Source organism: Puma concolor, chromosome A2 (genome assembly GCF_028749965.1).
Source record: "Puma concolor isolate L17-30 chromosome A2, mPumCon1.1.hap2, whole genome shotgun sequence".
Classification (NCBI taxonomy): Eukaryota; Metazoa; Chordata; class Mammalia; order Carnivora; family Felidae; genus Puma; species Puma concolor.
In genome coordinates, this window is record NC_141668.1 from 75,336,970 (window position 1) to 75,352,438 (window position 15,469).

Here is a 15,469-nt window from a genome sequence, read left to right on the forward strand (position 1 = left end):
TTTTAATCTTCTCCTGGATACATTGTAGCCTGGTTCCTAGTTCTACATATCATCAAAAATAATAAAACAAGATATAATTCAGAATGTTTTACAAATTCAGATTACTGGACAGTTTTTATTATAGGATGGCTAAGACTAATTTTCAGATGTGATATCTGGCATAGTAACAGTGTTAAGACTTTTGAGTCAAATAGGTCTGACTTAAGTTTGGGTTTTACCCTTTAAGAACACTGTGGGCAAGTTGCGTGCCTCTCTGAACCTTGGCTTGCTCATTTGTATGATGGGATAATAACACCTACATTATAGAATTACATGAGTATTCAGCGGCAAACTTGGCACATAGTAATTCATTGATAAGTATTAGCCTTTAATATTTTCAGTCACATATTTTATTTATTTATTAAGTTTATTTATTTATTTTGAGAGAGACAGAGACAGCAGGAGTAGGGGAGGGGCAGAGAGAGAGGGAAACAGAGAATCCCACGCAGCCTGCACACTGTCAGCAGGGAGTGCAATGTTGGGCTCAAACCCACGAAACCAAAACCATAAGATCCTGCCCTGAGCCAAAACCAAGAGTCAAATACTTAAATCAACTGAGCCACCCAGGCGCCCCAGTCGCATATTTTTTTTAAATGTACCTGACTCTCAGGGTGCCTGGCTGGCTCAGTCAGAGGAACATGTGACTCTTATTCTCAGGGTTAGGAGTTCAAGCCCCATGCTGGTATAGAGATTAAATAAATAAAACTTAAAAATAACAAATAAATGAATTAATTAATGAATGTACCTGACTCTCCTAGATCCCTAAGACATTTCCTTTTTAAAATTTTGGTTCAGTGAGAACAGAATAGTGTGAGTACAGAATAGAGCTGGCCCTAAAGACACATAGGCCAAGTGCTCAACTGAACACTTCTTTGTTTAGTATAACAGGCCATGTAATATCTGAAGGCAAAAACCTATCCTCTGACTCAATCTCTCAATATCTCAGTTCATTGATTTTACAGTATCTGTGGATTCTTTTCTTAAGAAAGCGACCTTCCCTATTATCTGTACAAACAAAGTCTTCTCCATAGAATTAGGCAGTACAGGTATCCCCAACTTTTTGAAAGTTCATTACACCAATTCACTTTTACAAAAGACCTACATTAGTACCTGATTTGCTAATCGAAAGAAATCCAAAGAGAATTTTTGCTTTTATGAAAAAAAGGAGAAAAGCAAAAAATGAGCACTCAGTGTTTGTTTTGCAGAACTGTTGTAGATGCAGCGCACACTTTGAGTGGCAGTGAGTGGCCCCGTCAAGCTCCTTCCCTGGGAACTATACTCAGTATCTCAGCATCAAGCCTCCATAGCTTTGAACTGTGTCTGTGAGCATCTGTGCTTTATCTGAATTTATTTTATGTACCAGTTAGCAAGATGTGTCCTCAAGTACTAGAAAAGTTATGTTTTAGATTTAGGAACCCTCAAAAACTTTCCCATATAAACTAATGGTAATTGCTTCTGTGCTTTATGCCTTTTCAGCTTAGGAAAGTTTTCATAATAATGCTCTACTTTCAGATAACAGGGAAAACCTGTATTTTAATCTCTTCAAGACCACCAGCATAGACTGTTCCCATTTCAACAATATCCTACTGTGTGGCATGGGTAAGCACGTGACAACACTGAGTGATGGGGTTAGGAAATCATGAGGAGATCAAGCAACCCCAATAAAGTGGAATAAGTGGCAAGAAAGTAAAATGACAAGTGACAAATTGGGAAAAAAGATTTGGCACATACATAACAAGCAAAGGCTATAAAGTACTAATATCAGAATATAAAAGAGACCTTACAAATCAATCAGAAATATCAAACAATGCAACAACAGATGAATGAATTAGGTTATCTCCTGCCACGGCACAAAAGAAATTCAAAGGCTCAAGAAGATATGAAAAGAAGCCAAGCCTCATCAAGAATCAGGAAAATGCAAATGAAAGCACCAGTGGCTCACCACTTTTGACTACCAGATTTACAAAAGTTAAAACTACTGATAAATAGCTAATGTTAAGAATTTCAAGAAATGGGTATTCTTGTAAATGAATATTTGTTTTCTATTACTGCAGTAACAAATTGCTATAAACTTACTTAAAACAACACGAAGGTATTATCTTACAGTTCTGTAAGTCAGAAGGCCAATACATGTCTTCCTGGGCTAACATCAAGGGGTCAACTGGGCTGCATTCCTTTCTGAAAGAGGCTCTAGGAGGGGGATGCATTTCCTTGCCTCTTCAGCTTCTGAAGGACACCAGCATACCTGGCCTCCTTCATCCATTTTTAAAGCCAACAATATTATATCCCTCTGATCATTCTTCTATAGCCACATGACCCTTTCTGACCATAGCTGGGAACGATTCACTGCTTATTTAAGGAATCTGGTAATTAGATTGGGCCCAATAAAATAATCCAGAACAATCTCCCCATTTCAAGGTCCTTAACCTTTTTTGTTTTTTGTTTTTTTAATGTTTATTTATTTTTGAAAGAGAGAAAGAGTTAGCAGGGGAGGAGCAGAGAGAGAGAGAGAGAGGGAGACACAGGATCTGAAGCAGGCTCCAGGCTCTTAGCTGTCAGTAGAGCCCCATGAGGGGCTTGAACTCAGCGGCTGTGAGATCATGACCTCAGCAGAAGTCAGACACTTAAGCAACTGAGCCACCCAGGTGCCCCTCAAGGTCCTTAATCTTAATCACATCTACAAAGTTCCTTTTGCCAAGTAAAGTAACATAGTCACAGGTTCTCAGAATTAGGAAATGAACATCTTTGAAAGGAGGCATTTTCTGCCTATCATACTAATAGTGATAGTATAGTCTATTTGGATGACAGTTTGGCAATATATGCATACCCATTGACCAGCAATTTGACATTTGAATATCTATCCTACAGAAACAATACACATTTGCATAAAATGTATGTCCAAAGATGTTCATTACAGCATCATTTGTGAAAGCTAGAGATTAAAACAAATACCATTCAAAAAAAGGATATTTAAGTAAATTATGATACGTCCATATTACGCTACTAGGTAGCAGTTAAAAATACAGGTAGATATGTGCCGATACTAAAAGATCTCTAAAACATATTGTCAAGTGAAAAAAAGAAAAGAGAAAAACAAGTTGAAGATATACTAAAATAAAAATCTTAATTTAAACTTAGAGAATTTGAAAAGTGTCTAGGAGGATCCCCATCAAAACTTTGAGGAGAATGGAATTGAGGATAAGGGGTGAACTTTTTCTGAGAGAGCAACAGACAGAGATGGGTACCTATATCTCTATATATCTAATGGTCAAATTTTCCTAGGATTATATTCATATATTGTATTTTAAAAAATATTTAATTGCTTAAAAAACAAAGAGTGGGCTGGACTATGTGACTTGAGCTTATTCACTTTATCCCTCTAGGCTTGTATTAACTAGTCTGTAAATTTAAGGGGTTAAACACAGGTCTTCTAATTTCCAACTTTAGATTTTATAAGTAGACTCAGCAAAAAAATAAAATTAACTCAAATTGGTTGCATTTTGGTCATTTGTGAAAAGGAAAACAGTAATTTATTTATTGATTTTTCAAATCATGTTCTAAATCTTCTGGAATGGTCTTGACTTTAAATATTTTAAGCTTTGATCCTATAAATATATTAATGCTTGTCAAATTATATGATTCCATTAGGATTCAGGAAATATTATCTCCACAGGCATTCTAATGCACTGCTGGTGGTAATTTAAATTAGTACATCCTTTCTGAAAAAGCAAATCACAACAGATGAAAGCTTTAAAGCAGTTTAATCTTTGACTTAGAATAAAGTTAAAGGTGTGGGATTACTAAGAAGAAAATTAGAAGCAACTCTAAATATCCAAAATAGGGAAATGGTTCAATAAATTAAGCTGTTTGTGCAGGGGATATTACTATACAGTCACTGAATGTATCTCAAATAAATGTTAACAGAGAAATTTACAATAAAATTTGAGTGAAAAAATAGATGTGTATGTATTTCCTGTCCATTATAGAAGTTTTATGCATATGGTCTTAAAATAAAGATTGGAAGGGAATGTACCAAAATGTTAATGATGGTTAACTCTAGCTTGTAATTTTTAAGATACTTTGAGGAAATTTTCCAATCAGAAAGATTGGAACTGAACTAGTGTTACTTTTATAATAATAAAATTTTGAATGGTCTCTCTACTTATAAATTACAATAAGCTCTTCAAATGAAACTTTTCACTAAGAGGTTATAGAAGAATTCACTATTTCTCAACATTTGGAAAATCATCTCTTTTTCTTCCTTCCTTCTGCTTGCTTTGGGTTTACGCTTCTTTTTCTACTTTCTTAAGGTAGAAAGTTAGTTATTGACTTAAGATCTTTCTTTTTAAATATAGGTTGTTAGAGCTATAAATTTCCTTCTAAGCACCAATATAGCTGTACCCTACAGTTTTTAATATGATGGGTATGTTCTCACAGTACTTTCTAACTTCCCCTTTTGATTTCTTCTTTGACCCGTTGGTTACCTAGAAGTGTTTGCTTGTTTTAACTTGAACATAATTGTGAATTTTCCATGTTTTCTTTTGGTATTTTTTTCTAATTCAATATTACTGTGGTCAGAAAATACATTTTGTGTGATTTCAGTCCTCTTTAATGTATTGAGACCCGTTCTGTGGCTAAAATATGGTCTAACCTGGAGGCTATTCCATGTGAATTTGAGAAGAATGTGTATGTTGCTGCTGTTGACTGAAGTGTTCTCTAGATGTCTGGTAGGTCTAGTTGGTTTATAGTGTTGCTCAAGTCTTCTATTTCCATATTGATCTTCTGCCTCGTCTTTCTTTTATTGAAAATGGGATACTGAGTTCTCCAACTATGATTGCTGAATTGTCTATTGCTCCTTTCAATTCAGTTTTTGCTTTATGTACTTTGTGTTCTGTTGTAAGACACATATGTTTACAATTGCTATGTCTTGATTTCCTTTACATGGACTCTTATCATTATAAAATGATCTTTTTTTAATCTCTAGTGACAATTTTTGTCTTAAAGTCTATTTTTCTTATATTAGTGTATCACTCCAGCTTTCTATTGGTTATTGCTTGTATAGTATACTTACATATCCTTTTTGCATTCAACTTATTTGCATCTTTGAATATAAAGTGTGTCTCTGGTAGGCAGAAGGTAGTTGGATCATTTTTTAAATCTATCCTGCCAATCTCTGGCTTCTTAAGCAGGGATCACAGCAGCTCCATTTCACATAGGAGGTTTTGAAGAAGGCATCCCCATTCACTGAGTTTCCCCAGTTTTCATTTGGCAGCTCATAAGGCGATTTTATGTGCAACTGAAGAAATGTAAAACCGTTTCCCACAGTGTTTTAAACAAGCTATAATGCATTTTCAGATAAAAAGGGCTATGGGGAGATTTCCTGACAAGCTTGAATAAAGGTAGAAATTTCAATTTTTTATGAGATTCTTTAAGCACTGACTTTAAGGAGGCAGCAGCAGGCTCACTCTTGCTAGCTATGAGTACACTGTAACTCCCAAGCTAAAGGGGGGTAAATGAGCATTCCAGGGTCTGCAAAAATGAAAAAAAATACATGTGCAATTTGTGTGCCACAGAAGAAATTATTCAAGTTTTATCAGTAAATGGGAAAGGCAAATCATCTTGCATATACACATTTACACATACACACACACTTATATAAGGTATAATATATCATCTTGTAGTACAATGATATTTGGTCATGGACTGAAATGGAAAGTATGGCTGACATGTGGTAGTTTCTATATGGTTTTCCAAACCATATGTATCAGTTTGATTAAAAATAGCTTGGTGTTGGTGTTAGGCAGACCTGAACTTGAGTCATGGTGTGGCCACTTACTCTCAGTGTGACTTGATAACTTTGTCTTTTAATCATTTAAAATCTCTGTGCCTCAATTTCTTCAACTGAAAAATAGATTTAAATTTGGCACCCACCTCAGAGCAACTGACAAAATGAATCAATGGGATTAGCTATTGCTAGTAATACAGATATTAATAAAAAGTGGTAGCAGCAACTATTTTGAGGACCTGCTACTAGGGCCTACAGACAAATGGTAAATGGAATATAGTGAACCCATTTGATTCAAATGTGCTTCAATATAAGTCTGAGAAATGAGGGATAATGACATACAGAATTCTGATGCAGATCAAAGCAAATCTCATTGGAATTTTTAGACGAATTGGGGACAATAGGATTAAAGTAGAAATAGAATTGGGAGTTGGAATGTGTCTAGTTACAGTTTTCAACATACTATAAAGAAGAAAATGGCTTTTTAAATTTTTTTTTGCAAATATCCACTGTACTTGTACTTTCTTCAATACCCTAAAGAAATTCTATTAATATTAGTTGGTCTTTCAATTCAAAAAAAGATTACCTCCATTTTTTACAACAAAAGTTTCTTTAAAATTATATGTAAAAATATTTGTAAAATAAATTATGTTTTAAATGGTTCTGAATGAGCTTTGTGCTTTTTAGTCATCATGTTTTGTTAACTTCACTTCCTACTTAAAATATGTTCCCATCTCTTCTCTGTCAGCTCAAATCCTATCCTCAAAAATGTTTCAGGATCACCACCAACACCACTTCTCTGAACCTTCTCTAAGATCATCCCAATCCTCAGCTTTTTCCCTCTCACATGAATTACTATAGAATCTGCATTTAATTACACAAATTCAACAAGCAACTGTTGACCAATTACAATCAGCGAGGCAATGGAATTGGTGCTGGAGACATAAATATGAGTAAGACAGTCCCTGCCCTCCTCTTAGGGAATACAGACTCCAGTCGCAGGAGATAGACATACTGAAAGAATTATTACTCCAAGGAATATTTTTATAAAATGAAGGGCACATTTGCAGAGAAATACTTCAACAGAAAAAAATTAGCAATTAATTTGTCTTTTTGATAAATCTGGGTTTTCATCTGGAGCACAGAGCTTTTATTTTATTTTTTTCAGAGATAGGAAAGTGGTCATTTAAAAGTAAGTAGTTTTGGGGCGCCTGGGTGGCGCAGTCGGTTAAGCGTCCGACTTCAGCCAGGTCACGATCTCGCGGTCCGTGAGTTCGAGCCCCGCGTCGAGCCCCGCGTCGAGCCCCGCGTCGGGCTCTGGGCTGATGGCTCGGAGCCTGGAGCCTGTTTCCGATTCTGTGTCTCCCTCTCTCTCTGCCCCTCCCCCGTTCATGCTCTGTCTCTCTCTGTCCCAAAAATAAATTTAAAAAAAACGTTGAAAAAAAAAAGTAAGTAGTTTTGGGTTTTCTGTTTCTACAGAGGGAGAAAAACACCTTTATAGGGAAACTTCTCTTTTTATTTTGAGAAAGCATTTTAACATGCATTTTGATTATGCAAAGGTGAAGTTAAAATGCTATTCTGGAACAGGGACAGGAGGGACTATAAGTAGCCAACTACTTTGCATAAAGATGCAAATATTTGACTTTACCATGGAAAGAGTAACATCTTGTATAAATTAGCTTTTGCCACAATAATGGTGCATAACAAACAGCCTCAAAATGCAGGGACTGAAAAAAATTATTTTCACAGATCTGTGACTCAGCTGGGCTGATTTTGCTTCACATTGCAGGTCTGCAGATCTAGGTCTTTCCCACATGTCTTTCATCCTCCTTGGTCCCAGTGGGCTATTCAGAACACATTCTTCTCATGGTGATGGCAAAGGCACATCAAGGGGCAAGCCCAACCACATAAGCACTTTTCCAGCTGAATTTTGCATTGCAGCTGCTAACATACCATTAACCAAAGTAAAACACATGGCTGAGCCTATAGTCAAGAGACAAGGAAATATACACTACTTTCAGTAGGAGAGAATACCAAACTACAAGGCAAAAGGTATGGATACAGGAAATGATAAAAAACTGGGTACAATAATTCAATCTATCAGACATCTTCATAAAGATATTGCCTGAAATGTGTTTCACACTGAGGGAAAGAGTTGGGGCTTAGAGCTCCTCTTGTTAGACCAGAGTCTTTGAGAGATACAGCAAAGACATGTCTGGAACAGAAGATAAACAATCATCACAAAGCAAGAGCAGGCAGGAGCTAACAAGTGTTGGCTGTGGCCATTTTGCTACACCCAAGTTCCTTGGTAGAGTTCGTTAAATGCTACTATTTGATACTAGCTGGGCTTGGGGTAGTTATGACAGGCCCATGAACAAAGCAAAGTCAGGAACATTGAATAGACAACCTATTTTTGGAATGATTATAGCATTCAAGTACAGTAAGATGCCTGGTCAAGAAGACAAGCAACAAGAATGGACTGTAGGAAACATGAGATTTCTTTCAGGGTTTTTAGAAATATTCCAGGCAGAGAACACTAGACTTTCTGCTAATAAGAGTCGCCTATGCACAAAGCGTCTGCCTATGCAATATCACATTTGAGTAATAACTATGAAGCAGGACATAATAGGGTCTGCCTACTTCAAGCAGCTTTATTAGTGACATTATTAATTAAAACTTGTCTGTTTTAGGCTAGTGTAAGTTTTAGTCAATTTCTGAGCCTCTTAGCCAAAACTCATTTGTTTGGATACAAAAGTAACACTTCCCTGTAGGCTTAGGTCCCACATCACATAATCACTTGTATCTCTTATCACTTATTCAGTCTGTAAATATGAAACTCAAACTATACACAAGATAAAGTTATGTTAAGACAAAGTCTCTAATTTTAAATTATCAGTCCATATAAGGTGATAACACTGTAAGACAGAAGATGCAAAGTGTGTAAGTGTTTTGAAAGCAGAGGCACACTATATAATGAAACTACTGATCTATAAAAATCTAAAACAAACCTGATCATAGTAACAAATATCTTATGTTTTTAAATGGAGTGTGGCAATCAGTAAATAGCTGGCTTAATATTCAGCTATGCTTAGCATGTGTCATCTAAATGCTGGAATCCATCATGAAACTCCCAATGAAGAATATACCACAGAAACCCAAAGCAATTATTATTCATTTGCATATATTTGTTCAAAAGCCAATCAGAGAGGTCTTACTATGTGCCAGACACGCACACACATGCGCGCGCGCACACACACACACACACACACACACACACAGGAAACAGCCGTGAACAAAATGCACAAGAGCTCTGACTTCCAGTTGGTTGAGGGAGGAGACAAAAAAAATTACCAAGCAAACAAATAAAATGAAGAAATACATTTTAGAAAAACCTAATTGCTACAAAGAAATTAATATTTTTAGATTTGTAGATTTTGTAGACACTAGAAAAAGACTGACATTTTTTAAGTTTAATACATTCTTAAAGTACAAAATATATAAAGAACTCATACAACTCAACAGCAAAACAACCCAAATGATCTGATTTTAGAATGGGCAGAAGAGAGGCACCTTAGTGCCTCAGTCAGTTAAGCATTGGACTTCGGCTCAGGTCATGATCTCACAGTTTGTGAGCTGGAGCCCTACATCAAGCTCTCTGCTGTCAACGCAGAGCCTGCTTCTGATCCTCCTTCTCTCTCTCTGCCCCTCCTCCACTCATGCTTGCCCTCTCTCAAAAATAAACATTAAAAAATTAAAAAATAAAATAAAATGGGCAGACGATCTGAGTAGACATTTTTCCAAAGAAGACATACAGATGGCCAATGAGTACATGAAAAGGTGCTCAACATCACTAATCATCAGGGAAATGCAAATCAAAACCACAATGAAGTATCACCTCACAGCTGTCAGAATGCCTAATATCAAAAAGACAAAAGATAACAAGTGTTGGTAAGGACGTGGAGAAAAAGGAACCCATGTGTACTGTTGGTGGGAATGTAAACTGATGCAGCCACTAGGGAAAACAGTGGGGAGGTTCCTCAAAAAATTAAAAAGACAAATACCATAAGATACAGCAATTCCACTTCTAGGTATTTATCCAAAGGAGAAAAAAACCTCACTAATTCAAAAAGATATATGTGCCCCCATGTACGTTGCTGCATTATTTACAATAGCCGAGACAATGGAAATAACCAAAGTGTTCATGGTAAGTGAAGTCAGACAGAGAACAGCAAATATTGTATAATCTCATATGCAGAATCTTAAAAAAACAAAACAAAAAAAATGAAAAAAAAAACACAAAAAACTGAACTCATAGGCGTAGAGAATCGATTGATGGTTGCTAGAAGTAGGGGGTGGGTGTGGGGGTTCAAAATGGATAAGGGGGTCAAAAGGCACAAACTTCCAGTTAGAAAATAGGTTGTCAGCATGTAATGTGACCACAGTTAATAACACTGTATCGTATACTTCAAAGTTGCTAAAAGAACAAATCTTAAAAGTTCCCATCACAAGCACAAGAAAAAAATTTTTGTAAGTATGCATGAGGGTGGATGCTAAGTAGACTTATTGTGGTGATCATTTTACAATATATACAAATAATGAATCATGTTGTACACCTGAAACCAATACAATGTTCTGTCCTTTGTACCCCAATAAAAATATTTTTATTTTAAAAGAATAAAACCGTAGCATGAAACGCCAACTCTGAGAAAAATGGGGAAGCTGTCCAACTACCCCACCTGGTTTTACCCTTTTGCTTTACAGTTTATCACTTCACACTTGAGGGAGGCAAAATCGCCTCTTCACCCATGAAAACTAGCCCAGCAGAACCTTCCGTCCTTCACTTTCTCTAAACTTGCTCCTCAGAGCACCTTCCTGAAGTGCTGAAGACTTCTCAGTGGTGGGAAGAACAAAGTAGCAGAGGAAGGTAAAAAAAAATTCTTTGGAAATGTTCACTTACCCCAGTGGTGAGGGTGGATGCCAAATCTTCCCGTCCAGTTTCCCAAAGACTGCAGGCTGCTGAAAAGAGCTTCCATCAGGTGCCGAGCCGCGTCTCCCTCACAAGGTGGAAAATGGCCCACAGCTGACTAGTTTTTTGCCCTAGCCCGATGGGTGAGAGCTAAGAGCTCTGCACTTATGAAGCCACAATGCAGACACCAGATTTCAAGTGTGAAAGGATTTCAGCCTAAAATGGGACGAGACACTACGAATTTGAGAATTTCACCTAGGCGCCCTCGAATATACTAAAGTATCCGGTGGCTGATTCTCGTTAATGCCTGATTTACGAAGAGCTGGAACCTGTTTCCTGACCAATGAGCATCCGCGAAGCACCTCTTCCCGCATCCTCAAACCAATGAGCTTATTGCTTACATCTGGCTGACTTCCACACCCTTTGCACTCTTTGCCCATTAAGACAGCCTGCTCCAAATTTCAAGGGGCTTCTTTCTCTGTAGCTTGTTGCAGTTCACGTTTCGTGAATTGCAATTTTTCTGCTAGTCCGAATAAACTCAATTTCTGGTAACTTGCCTCAGTTTATCTCTTTATTTAGGTTGATACTCGATAACTGATTGTAAACTGTCTTTGTATCTATAGCAAACATTTGTTAAAGTAATGAATGAATAAGTGACCACATAACTCTATAGGTGAGTGAAGAAAAGTTCAAATAAAACATGGGACAATAATAAATATCCCCAATGTTTTTATTGTTCAAGATTTATTTTTGCAACCTAAGAGTATGGCCAAGCTAGTTTCTGTCTTATACCAAATTTCCTGGCTCCATCCCACTCTATTTAGGACCAACTACATCAAGCTGAAATAGGTGGTTTAAACCACAACATGTCAAAAGAAAATCCATAGCACTTTAAAGAAAAGTTCTTCCTCCATCAGGCAAACATTTTAAGAGTGTTAATTGGAACAAATTTTATATTGCAATCTTTTGTCATGTTGTAAAATAATACTTAACCTACTGCAGAGATTTTGTTGTTGAGAAGGCATTGTAGTTGGCAAAATGTAGGTGAAAAGAGAATAATGGTTGTGTTCCTTTTTTAAGGGAATTTAATTGACTCTTGCGTATGTAAAAAGATGACAGAGTCTAAAAACTGTTATGCAGAATTTAAAATTCAGATATTTCCAAACTAAAGTTGGTAAAATGGTAGCCTAAGAGATCATGCTATTCTCCTTGACAGATTCATTTACTGTGTAAAGAAAATGCATAATCTTAATGTGTTAGATCCTAGTAAGTTTTGGAGACTTGATTTCACACCAGACCCTCTGATTGCAATTTAAATAAATAAGAAATCCGGGGCCCCTGGGTGGCTCAGTCGGGTAAGCTTCCGACTTCAGCTCAGGTCATGATCTCACGGTTTGTGAGTTCAAGCCCTGCGTCAGGCCCTGTGCTGACAGCTCAGAGCCTGGAGCCTGTTTCAGATTCTGTGTCTCCCTCTCTCTCTGACCCTCCCCCGTTCATGCTCTGTCTCTCTCTGTCTCAAAAATAAATAAACGTTAAAAAATTTTTATAAATAAATAAATTAGACATCCATACCAGTTAGTTCCCCAACTCAAGAGCCAATTGTTAAAATTTCAGGAATTTTGTGAACCAGTTGTAAAAACACCCATAATTTTAAATAAAATTATATAAACTTACAATAAATAAAAAATAAGACAAAGGTAATACTCAAAACTCATTTCCTAGTAATTTACTACATTCAACTATTATTTGTGCTCTCAAGGTTGTATGCATCCATTATGTCTGTATGGAGAAAACATATATAAAAGCATGTTCAATAGAATATCACATTAAAATTAACCATTGTGAGAGGTGCTTGGGTGGCTTAATCTGTTGAGAATCTGACTCTTGATATCAGCTCAGGTCTTGATCTCAGGGTTGTGAGTTCAAGCCCCTTATTGGGCTCCATGCTGGGCACTGGATGTGGAGCCTACTTAAAATTTAAAAAAATATGCCCATGGTGGGAGTACTAACTCAAGGAAATTAGAGAGCACTTTAAATCAGGGCTTAATTTGCTGTCTTCTTGATTGTCCAGCCCCCCCCCAAAAAAAGTAATGAGAAAATAGTATGGAATGAACTTAAAATTATGTCTGATGAATACATTGGAGAGTCAGTTAGTTACCAGAATACACTGTAGGGATTCAAGATTTTCAGGGTTCTTTGCTGTTCTCTCTGCTTAGAATGTTCTTCCTTCCCATGACTTAAGGCCTCTCTCTCTTTAGATCTTGGCTCAAAAGTTTCCTTCTCTATAGAGCATTGTTTGAGCATGCTATTGAAAATTGCAGTGTTTCCCCCCAATATACACATATCCTAGCATTCTCTACCTCTCTTTCCTCACCTGTCACTTCGCTCTGTGCCCCCTGGCTACCTATTGCCTTTCTGAGGTCTGAGCAACCTTGTTGTGGCATTGGTAAAACTCTTCTTTTACTTTATTTCCCCCAACAAGTATATTCCCACAGCAATAGTAAGAAATGAGAATGGTTACTGCTCAGTTTGTCCATCCCCCACTTCTAACCCATCCAACCCTTTCACCCTCGCCACCAAATGATAAGGAAAGCAAGAACCTGCTTTCCTTAGCAAAATCTTCTCTGGGTAGGTCAAGCCTTATTTCTGAGGGCTCCTTGACTAATGCAGGTGTTTGTTTAATGGTTGTAACGCCTGTCTCCCCGGCTGCATTCGCATGCTTTCATACTTGAAAAGGGTCTCTTTAAATCTTTTCAATCTGTTTTTCCCAGCAGATTAGTAGGAGCATGAGCTCAGGCTCTGGAACATGGGGTAGGGAAGAAGTTTAAGCAAACTTCTTACAGTTCAGCTCTCCATGTAAGTTAAAAACCAACACAATATTTCAGATCTGAGGAAAAGAGAAATGACATCTTTTCTATGCTATGCAGTAAGTGCACATCACAGTTTTCTCAGTCAAAAAAACACAGGCATTTCCAACATGTAACTATAGGCATGACCATTTACAAGAGTTGGATACATGATGCCTTTTCTGGCACATCTATTTTCCTTCCACTTGACTTTCCACTTCCTTTTCACAGCCAACCCCCCACCATGCCCATTCCAACACACACTGTCCTCCATGCTCCAATTGACAAATTAAAGTGTTTCTGCTGGGAGCTATATATTCCACTGGATGACAGGAGTTCACCATTGGAGTTCATGCAGCTGAAATATCCAGATGGTTGTCATAATTCTTCACTTTACTTTTCAGTACCTTGCTATTCTTTCTCATTTTATCTATCATCAAAACAGTTTTAAAAGCCATCTTCTCCAAAGAATGGAAAAGTGTAGCTTCAAGTAAGGCATTACAAACCAAAACTGGAAATTGTACTTGACTTTAGAAAGCAATTTCTTTAAAACAAATATTGACTAAAGAAAGGAAGTTAACATATCTCTTAAAATGTTTGCCTTTTCTCTATGAATGGACTTATTTATTAAAGGTTTTGAATAAATATTTATGGAACACCTACTATGTGTCAGACATTTTTCTTGGCACTTAGTATATCTAAAGAAGCAAACTGAAGACCCTGACACTGTGAGAATATACATTTCAGATAGGAATGATGATAATAAACACAAACATAATAAAATAAGTGAATTGCATAGATTATTAGAAGCTTCCTACATGATATGGGAAGCTTTCCCAAATGATGGGGGGAAAGAAGAATGAGAAGACACAGTAAAGAGGATCAGGAGAACAGGAGATGTTGGGGGTGCATTATAAAATAGGGTTACCAGGCAGGCTCTATTGAGAAGGTAACATTCATAAAATGAGGAGAAGAGCTTTTCAGGCTAAAGTAACAGCCAGCACAAAGGCCCTAAGGTGAGAATTTGCCTGGCATATTTGAGGAACATCATGGAGACCAATGTGACTGCAGTGGAGTGAATTCAGAGAGAGGAAAAGAAGAAGTCTCAGATAGGGAACTGAGGTCAGGACACACAGGGCCTAATATACTGTTGTAAGGATTTTGGCTTTCACTCTGAGTGAACTGGAGATGCTTTAGAAGATTCTGAGCAAAGATATAATCTGATCACATTTAGATTTAAAAGATGCACTCTGGTTTCTGTGCTGAGAGTAGATGGTGGGAGAGACAAGGATGGAAACATCAAAATAGGTTAGGAAACTGGTAATAGTGGTTCAGACCAAGGTGGTAACAGAGGTGGTATTGAGAAATGGTCAAGTTCCTTATGAAGATAAAAAGCTTCTGCACAGCAAAGGAAACAACCAACAAAACCAAAAGGCAACCAACGGAATGGGAAAAGATATTTGCAAATGACATATCGGACAAAGGGCTAGTATCCAAAATCTATAAAGAGCTCACCAAACTCCACACCCGAAAAGCAAATAACCCAGTGAAGAAATGGGCAGAAAACATGAATAGACACTTCTCTAAAGAAGACATCCGGATGGCCAACAGGCACATGAAAAGATGTTCAACGTCGCTCCTTATCAGGGAAATACAAATCAAAACCACACTCAGATATCACCTCACGCCAGTCAGAGTGGCCAAAATGAACAAATCAGGAGACTATAGATGCTGGAGAGGATGTGGAGAAACGGGAACCCTCTTGCACTGTTGGTGGGAATGCAAATTGGTGCAGCCGCTCTGGAAAGCAGTGTGGAGGTTCCTCAGAAAATT

The 15,469-nt window shown here is 37.3% G+C and overlaps 1 protein-coding gene across 1 annotated transcript in view; it reads right to left on the reverse strand.

Annotated features, from left to right (window-relative positions):
* Positions 1 to 13,371, reverse strand: part of LOC147583271 (uncharacterized) — a 461,332-nt gene extending 447,961 nt beyond the window's left edge. The window contains exon 1 of the transcript XR_015247585.1: positions 10,782 to 13,371. The gene's annotated coding sequence lies outside the window, so the exon portion shown is untranslated. The remainder of the gene's footprint in view (positions 1 to 10,781) is intronic.
* Positions 13,372 to 15,469: the final 2,098 nt, after the last annotated feature.